Below are 10,173 nucleotides of genomic sequence, written 5' to 3' on the forward strand. Positions count from 1 at the left end.
TGAAAGTGCAAAATATAGTGCTGTTGCAAGACATTCAAATGCCCTTCTGGGATGCATTAGCAGGTATAAAATATAGGAAGCGGTTCTTTTACTTAGGTTGGCACTAGTGACCTCAGCTGGAAATCTGTGTCCATTTTTGGGCTAGGTATTTTTAGAAGAATGTAGCTCTATGAATCATGCAGCTCAGAGGTGAGCAACATGAATGGTTAAGAAATGTGACTTCTTGGGAATGGCTGAAAGAATTGAGCCTGTCTTTTCTAGAAAGAGGACAAGGATTATATGAATCTTCATATGCACAAAATGTGTCCTCTTCCTCCAAAATCAGCAGGGAAAAAAAGGTAATCTCAGTTGCTGAGAGAAAAGGTAATTTATATTAGACATTGTCCTTTTAATTGAAAGGGCAATTTAGCATTGGTTACTGCAGGGACTACCGGCATCCTCTACACTGAATGTTTTTAAGAGTAGATAAGGTTGGTGTAAATCTGCTTGATTTTGTCTCAGGGATGGAGATAGACTAAATCATGTTTGCTTGTTCTGCTGACCATCCGTAGATTGCTTGGACAATTTGACCAGCCTTCTGCCCGTCAGAAGCCATCGTGACCTGGCTGAGCTGTCTGGGGGTAGCAGCCTCCAACCAGCTCACAGTTTCATAGAAAAATCTCTCAAATGGTGGGTGTATGTCAGCTTCCTCAACCAGAGAAGGATCAGGGCCGTTTGGGGAGATGGTGGTTGGGAACAGCCTGTTGCCAGCACCATGTCTCTGCTCAGAGCTCATTCTCTGCTCAAGTCTGAAGGTTACCTTCAAAATGGGGGAGCCAAGTATAGGTTGTGTGAAATGCGGGGGTGGCGGCAGCATACACCCAAATCTGCAGCAGAAGGAGATGACTGAACAGCTGTTCCTGGTCTCAAGATATCCATAGTGAGGTCCTGGGACACCTGGTGGTCTATGAGTCTGGGGTTCAGTGGTCCATAACTGACCAGAATCATGATGCAGTTATTCCCCATTAAGGACACACCAGTAAAGCTGGATGGTAGCTTGGGAAAGAATCTGAACTTTGGCACTGATCCACTGGTTGAAAATGTGTGGAAATCATTAAATGAAATGACCTCGAGGTCATTTTCAACCTTACACTGCAGAGATTTCTGTGAAGTAGTAGAATAATTTCACTCATTTTTGGAATAACAGCAGGACCAAAAATGGAAGAACAAATAGTAGATAAAAAAGGTATAGTTCCAATATCCACTACTGATAAAGCAAGTTCATGAGGCTTTTCTCTTTATATTGTACATAATAGAACATTAACGCATATTTGGAAGAGCTGGTTTGTTAAATGATGCCATTTGAGGATTATACAATATTCTCATCTTTAGTGAAAACTTCTGGCAAATAGCTAGACTATGTTAAACTGGATTACTTGAGAATTACACATAGTGTAATTTGAGAGGAAGGTTGTGACAGGTGTAACTACTCGCCTTGTCTTTCCAGACAGAATGAGATGCTTTATTCTTCTTAAATGCCAAAACTGGCCGAGGATTGTTGCGAGAATAATATTCCTTAAAACAATATGATCAACCCAAATCCTTAAAGTTCCACCTGCCGGGAAAGAAAATGAGTTTCTGCATATGGTATCTCACTGATATGTACTGAATTTCAAGCCACAGGGCAAGAAATCTGCTGTGAAAAGCGTTAATTTTCATGCTTTGGGACTTGACGTCTGTGGAAGCCATGGTACCGTTACACGGGCACATAGGGTTGGATGAGGGTGTATTTTCACTTGGGACGTGCTACTTGTGCTTATCAGAGAAGTCCCCTAGCATACAAACGCCTGGCACAGCCCTGTTCTCTGAAGGAGGGGACTGATCCAGCTGACAATATGCCCCAGGCGCTTTCTGAAGTTATGGCCCTATGTGCAAGCCTCAGTAGAGCACAGCAGGGGTGGCCCATGCCTAATGCAGGACGGCGCTTTCATCCAGCCCTCATTATTAAATTGTGGTATGTGTTACTATGTTTCTGTATCGAGCTCTCATCCTTAAAAAGATAAGAAATCAAAGTGTTTGAACATGGTGAATAGGAGTGTAAGCTGTTCACATAATCACTGTTTACATTCTGTTAGAGGTGACAAAATCATCACGAAAAAAATTGTCAGTGTTGATAAAGAGCATATCAGTAAACAGCAGATTAAGCAGGACACAGAGAGCCTTACAGCCCAATTATACATAATTTGCCATGGACATGGTTTGAGAAAGAATTGCACACAATGACTTAGAGAAAATTGCTTAGCTTGGCCACATCCTTATTAACAAAACAACACTGCCTGAGGGCAAATTGTCCTTGAAAAATAACTCCAGGGAATAATAGCGTGTCTTCATCCTTTGCCTTGTGATGAAGGAGAGCATTTTCCTCCCATTCCCACCCCCGCTAAGGTATGACACTAGCCTGAGCCTCATGCTTGCCTACACCTGCTTAGACATGCCCCCTCACCCTTAGAGAGCCAGGGTCTACACCCCTAATCTGTTATAGACCTTCAGCAGCTCATTTTTGGGGATCTATGCAGCGAATTCCTTCTACCTTACAGCCAGGGTACTACAGATTTGGGAGGCTGCAATATCTCTCCCATCCCTGTTCCGCTGTTCTATCCAATGAGCATTCCTGCATCCTGCCCAAAATCTTACCGTCACCTTTCCCTGCACTCATGCACCGACTGCAAGGCAAATCAAATCACCAGCCAAGTGAGTGTATGAGCCCACCAGCAGTCTGAGGAAAGTGTCTCTGCTGTTGTATTTTATCCCAGCTGTTCATGAAAAATGTGCTTGTTGTTCCACCACACCTTCAGTAATAATCCTGTGGGGCATTTGGCTGATCATATTTCAGAGTGACAGTCAGCTTACAAGTTTTCAAAATCAGAACTTGTTGTCCATTGTTCTCAGGAAATGAAAAAGGTATTTTAGAAAACTTTTATAATTCCATTAAACTAACATGAATATTACAGACAGATTGTCAAAAATGACAGCCTAAAAAAGACTGAAAGATGCAATGTCTTTTCTCATGACTTAATCTTTCCTAAAAAATGAACTATGATCTATTGCCTAATGATCTTTAAAATAAATAACAAGAGAACAGGTTAGAATAGGAAAGGTATCTTTTAAGGAATATTTGGATGAGCTGGAATTACTTGAATTACCATTCCTGTAACAAAATCTCAAAAATCACTGAGCACTTAGTATTTGTGGGGAATGGGGAAAATCCTGAAGAACAAGAACAAAAAGAATCCTGTGAAGGACAGCCATATTACCAGCTTTAGAAAGGAGGGAGTAGGATTATGTACAGAATACCTGGCTAGGGAACAGTACCACAGAAATGGACCTACAAAAGATAACAAAATGAATCTAACTGTTCCAAGTATCATATGGAAGGCATGGGTGGTAAATACTGTCCTTTACAGGGCACTGGTAAGATCCTAATCGATGCAATATTTCTTGTATTGCAGTCCACATTTTAAGAAAGATAAAGATGTAATGAGAAGACTTTTATTTTTTATTAATTCAAAAATTTCTTGGATAAAATTGCTTTTTGTAGAAAAGCCGAGATGAAGGGAAGGTATTGGTGCTAGCTGTGTAAAAGGTTGCTATAAATGGGAAAGTGGTCAGTTACTCTCCGTTTGCACTGAGACAGTAACCTTGTGAACATACAGTAACAGTAAGGTTTATGTTCAGTATCAGGAGAACTTTCGTACTATAAGGACAGTTAGGTACTACATCAGAAGACTGGGTTATCATCATGGGAAGTCTAGACAAATGTCTCCTGGCTTGAGATCAGTGGTTGGACTACATGACCTTTTGTGCCTGGCATTTCTACAATTTGTTTCTTCTTAGCACATACCTTGATTTTTAAAGCAATTCAGTTTGTGCCACATTCAAATTCCAGCTGCAGGCTCTTTGTTTTGTTGGTCATACGCTTTCGAGCATAGAGGAGTGTGCTGCCCTTGACAAGCTGGAAGCTCCAGGGACATCCTGCAGGAACAAGCAAAGAAATACTGGGAAGGTGAGTGAAGAGGGAAGGAAGAACATATTAGCTCAGCGGCTCGGTGGCACCGTTACAAATACCACCAACGCAGAGCCAGTTCCTCAGTGTTGTTGAGCCCAACTAATCACAGGCTGACTTCGCAAGCTCAGCACAAGGGTACTGTGTAACATGTATATTTACGGTATCATGACCACTGCTAGGGTTTAATGAGAATTTCAATGTGGGAGGAGACAACATGAACAGATGGAAAGGCAGCAGTAATCCGCCGACATATTGATGAGGCATGCAGGCCAACTGGGTGCTGACCAAGCCCAGCTGTCCCTCTCTCTGGTCTAGTCTACGTGAGAGAAAAAAAAGAGGCAGTTTCAAGTAACATTTCCAGTGCATGATTTTCTGGTTGGTGTTGATATAGTGTGACCCTTTTCCCACTGCCTGCCTTATCTATAACAAAGATGCCATCTTCACTGCCTTGGAAGTAACACCATTCACAGCCTGCACCAGGATGCAGCAAACTCCTCTTTGTTTTTGGTATTGGATCTGTACAGGCAAGCCTGTCTCAAGGAGAAAAATATGAGCTTAGGGAGAAGGTGGTTTGAAAAGGTGCCTGCTCTCCCCCTAGCCATTATAAATCCTCGGCTGTTCCAGGACTGTAAGGTTATTGGACTGAGACCAGTATGTGCCTTTTCATGTTGCCTGCTTAATGCTCCTGAAATCTTACGCAATTACTGTATACAACACATATAATAGGATACGGTAAGGCAATGTCCCCAACTTGGCCAGCTAGCTCCCCAAACTCCCTGGAGGTTTAGGGAGACAGGTGTATGCTCTAGGTCTTTGAAGCGATCCGCCAGTCTCCAACTGCTCAGACACTACAGTGCCATAAAACATTCATCATCTCAGAGGTGCCGTTTATCACATCAGACATCCACTCTTAACACCAGTTTTCAAAATATGTCTTTCATAGAATCATAGATTGGTTTGGGTTGGAAGGGATCTTAAAGATCATCCGGTTCCAACCCCCTGCCATGGGCAGGGACACCTTCCACCAGACCAGGCTGCTCAAAGCCCCATCCAACCTGGCCCTGAGCACTCCCAGGGATGGGGCAGCTTCTCTGGGCAACCTGTGCCAGTGCCTCACCACCCTCACAGTAAAGAATTTCTTCCTTATATCTAATCTAAATCTACCCTCTTTCAGTTTAAAACCACTATCCCTTGTCCTATCACTACATGTCCTTGTAAAAAGTCCTTCTCCAGCTTCCTTGTAGGCCTCCCTGAGGTACTGGACAGCTGCTATAAGGTCTCCCTGGGGCCTTCTCTTCTCCAGGCTGAACAACCCCAACTCCCTCAGCCTGTCTTCACAGGAAAGGTGCTCCAGCCCTCTGGTCATCTTTATAAAAACCAGAGCAGCGTCAGCCAGTTATTTCTGTACAGCAAGGGCCAACGCAGAATCAAATAATGTATTACAAAATCAAGTCCCCAGACCAAAACAAACCTACTTTCATATCTGCTGGTTCACAATATGAGGTGTCACCCGGCTGCCTTACAAGACAGTTTGCAAGCCTTGTCATACAATACCCACTGACCACAGTGATTGCCAGCTGTCTCAGTGTCACTGCTGTGAGCCCAGGTGGGGTTTTGAGATAAAAGATAATAGATTCATACAGGGCTGATTTAGTCTTCAGGTAGGGCAAAGCATGCTTGCCGAGAAGTTTGATTGCATTTGGCGATGCTGGTTTAGGTCCACATCTGGTTATGCTAAAACAGTTTATTCTGTCAACAAGGCCTCATATAGGTCTGAAACATGAAGGTGTGGGTGGTTCCTTTATGATTTCAAGAGAAAATGGAACAGACCCTTTGACTTCTCAAGGACAAAAAAAAAAAAAAGAAGAAATCATCAGCTTGAGGCTCTTAAACAAAATCACAACATGGTGAAAGAAAACATTTTCTTTATGAGGAATAACTCCAGGGAGTAACCTGGAGCTGTTCCTCTTCTGAGGGCATTTCAGTATATTGCTGTTTCAGATCCGAAGAAAAGCTTGGATGCCTGAACAATTGCCTGTTTGGGATTTTTCTTACTGTATCGTGTAGTCTGCTAGAAGATATGTCTCCTTACAAGCTTGCCTGACGTATGCTAGGACACTGGTGCTACAACAACATTACCTCATTAATATAACATTACATTACAAACAAAACATGGAATAAAACATTCAACCCTCTTTCTATCAGGACCAAGGGTCAAGTAGCCTTTTTCAACCATACAGCTTTCAACTTGCATGTTTTCATTCCCAGAGCCTGCTCAAAATACAAGCAAACTGACCAGGTACCGGGACTCAGGGAGAGCTCAGGGGTTTCTGTTAAGAGTCATATGAATGCAGGGGAGGGGTAGCCAAACAGTGTAAGAATGATCCTCTTCATATTATCTGAAAAGGTAGATTTGCAAGAAGACTAAAGGTGCAAAGGCTGAATCACAGGACAAGTGCTCGAAGGGATCGCTGCTACAGTTCAAGAAGCAATCTTAATTGTAGTGCTTCCAGTCCTCCAATGCCCAAGATTGCATTTCTGCTAATATTCTTGTAACATAGGGGTTTTTTGTGCATGCCCTTTTCTGGGCTGAAAAAGCAAACACTCTCCCTTCTGTGTAACTATGTTACCCCTGAAGGTAATCTCCAGAGGCCACATCTTTTGCTCTGTGCCACCAACATTTTTGTTACTTGTGCAAATGCTGTAGTTGTGAGACGTCACCTGGAATGTGGCTCAGCACCAGCGGGATACTCACTGGCACAGGTTTCAGAGGTGTTTGCTGGCAGCAGATGCTTGGTGAGAGCATTGATGTCCATCTGTACCCATGCCTGCAGGACCTCCCCTGAGCATGTTCTCTGCACAACTGTTTCCCACCTCTTCCACATTTCATCATCAAAGCCCTTGGCACAGAGGGATAATTGAATCTCTTCAGCATTTAGGATTCAGCTCTGCATTTCAAACTTATTTTGCCTTAAAAAAAATGCGTTTATTTTCAGTTAAAACAATGGTTATTTTGTGATGGTTTCCATCAAGCTATGGATAGCCCTGTTCACCCTGTACATCCCACTCGCACTATGTCACAGCATGTCATGCCTGCCTCATCCTGCTCTGTCCCTGTATGGCATTTCTGAGCTCTGGGAGGCAGGTATGACACCTTGCTCCTACCAACTGCCTGTGACCAGAGAGGTCCAAATGGACATTTGCAGCTCTTCTTTCCAGGAATCTGTCGCTGGTTGCTATAGTGATAAACAAGTTGGCTTATTAGGAAAAGGAACAAAGCACTAGAGAAAATTACTTCCAAATGGCCTATGTGCATACATAAACATGCAATCTCGTTCTTCATTGTCAGCTGGGGCAGCTGGTTTCTTGTTTCTGGAACAGCGCAGGCCCTATATACATTATTTTAGCAAGCCCAGCCCAGTCTCCACTGCCTGTCTTTTCAGCACACAGTGCCTGCAGGGCTTCACTTAGGAGTTGGATGATTAAATTTCTTGGGGGTTTCCACAACTGGATACTGTAGGAAAACATGCTTTCTTATAGAAAAGTATTAGGTGACCTAATGAGGCTGAAATAAGTCTAAAAGAGCAGAAGAGGAGAGAAGGAATTATGGTTTTGCTGTATCCTGTGCTGCTGCTTCCTTTCCCCCCCCTCTCTCTGCTCCTTGCTGATGCCAGGATACCTCTATGCAGACACTTACGGTGGCGATCTGTGCCTGTCAGATGGCAGAACATTACATTCTCTGTAGGATGCCTATCTTAAGCATTGGTCTTTTGGGCCTTCACGACATAGAATAAACCTGTTTTCATTTGAATCCCTAGATACACAGTGACCCCACTGAGATCGAGCTTATGCCTTTGAGTGTGCAGGAGACAATGGATGTTCTTTGACAATCCTGTGAGATGCAACCCCAGTTCTCTTTCTTTGGCTAACCATACATTTTGATTGACTGAGCAATGCCAAAAGGTGTAAATCCAAATGCTAGCAACTACACTGCTTATATTTAATCTAGACAGGCAAGCTAGTCTTTTGCCTGCTATGATCCGAGTCACCTGGTATCTGGGTTTACCCATCACAGAAACTAGGCTGATGTGCCACCTTTGCATGCCAGAGGAGGTTACCCACCTTCAGTTACCACCAGTTGATGATGTTGAAAGAAAACCAAAGCAATGAACCATCCTTGGGTTGAATCTATTGAATTACAGCCATATAATTCATGAAAACTATTTCTCTGCAGTGTTTTATCCACTAGCTAAAAATAATTGCACATTTTTATATGTTTATCCAACTGGGTTTGCTTCTGCCTCCCACAGGACTGTAATAGTTCTATCAGCTACAGAACCTATGAAACAATAAATTTTAACAGCTTTATTTCAAATGCTATCTATAACTCTGACCATCTTTCCAATATCTGAAAAATAACAGTCTGTAATGTTGTACCTAGCTTGAGAAAATCCTGGTGTTCAGAAACTGAGGGCAAATTCATATGGAGCAAACACAAGGCTTGGCCAGTTTGCGTACCACTCCCCCACCGCCCCGCCGCCCCACTGCCCCACCGCCCTGGGCAGGTCCAGCCGAGAGGCTGTGTGGGTAGGCTGGGTCTCAGCAGAAGCCTCTAGGCAGATCTGCCTGATGGGTGAGTGACCCAGAGGGGTAAGGAGGAGAAAACCAAAAAGAACTTAGATGTTTTAGAGAAAGTGGAATGCTACATTTATGGCACAGCTATAACAACTCTCCCGCCATGCCTATCCTTTTCCACAGGTGTTGGAAAGACTGAAACCAATGAAGAAGAAAGAAACCGAGGCCACACAATTGCTGGCTAGCATTACAATCTCTTACAGCTGTGTCCAGCCAGTGCAAGACAAAGAGAGTGCGGTGTGCTCCAGTTTGAAAAAAGCCTCTGTGGACCTGTTGAGAATGTTCCCAGGGATGAGATTTCTTTTTATGTACGTGCATATGCACACTTGCACACACACACTGCTTTCTAGCACTGTGTCAAGCACTCTCCTGACAGAGACAGGTATCCTCCGCTAGTAAGAAGTGCAAGAAACTGAAATAGAAGTATGTTTTTTTAAAACAAATGAAAAATTGGGTGCCAGATCCTGACACATCTCTGACAAAAATCTTTGGAGAATGAGGGCAGCAATCAGCAATACCATAACAGATGATCCAAGCTATAAACTACTGCAAACAAATAATTCTGGACCAGATCCTGAAGAGAAATGCCTGCCCACACGCTCTGATACAACCCAGAATATGCACTGTACTGCATATAGTGTGTGAAACCATAGGAACAGCCTGAGTCACACAAAGATTGGTACCATCCATCACAAGTCAGAAACTCGTCCTTTGTTTCAGAGTTGCACCTGAGGCCTCAAATCAAATGTGACAATTTTTATAATAACCAGTGCTAAGGCGTTTGGCAGAAAAAACTATCTCTGTAGACAGTTTGTCCCCACAAATGGAGTGGTTATTTGACTGGGTTCCTCCAGTTTCCAAAGGAAGAGCATTTTGCTTTGTCTATCAAGAAAAAACAGTTTAATAAATAGTATTTGGCTTGTATGTAGTGCCTTCGTTATCTTTTACCCTTCCATCTAAGATAATCTACACCTAAAGCTAACAGGAAGCGCTGCTGCATTATTTGATGTCACACCTGATGTACCTCACTTATGACCTCGGAGCCTGTTCTGTGGCACGTCAAAACATCTTAGAGCAGTGCTGGGGTAAAAATACAGCTATTGCGATCTGTTTTCAACCAGCCAAGTGTCTCATATCATTATGTTACAGATCTTGTGTACAGATAGAAGCAGTAAATATTATGTTAGCAAGTGTACAGAAACACGTAGTTACCAGCTTTCTGGAACACAATTGAAGAGGTGGAAGAACACCAATCAGTTCATCGGGGTACCTCCCTGGTGCTGAGTTAGTGTTTGTGCTCCTTCCTAAACTGTTGCAATTACATTTAGCGATTCTTATTGCTGCTTTTATTAAGGTCTTACAGCCATAAACAATGAATTATTCTTTCTAGACTGATCTCTGAATACAACATGCAAGTCCACTAAAGATGGATGAAAAATAATATAAAGATAAAAATAGTATTTTTTAACATTATCATATTTTTGGCTATAAAG

This window comes from Falco naumanni, chromosome 6, assembly GCF_017639655.2.
Source record: "Falco naumanni isolate bFalNau1 chromosome 6, bFalNau1.pat, whole genome shotgun sequence".
NCBI lineage: Eukaryota > Metazoa > Chordata > Aves > Falconiformes > Falconidae > Falco > Falco naumanni.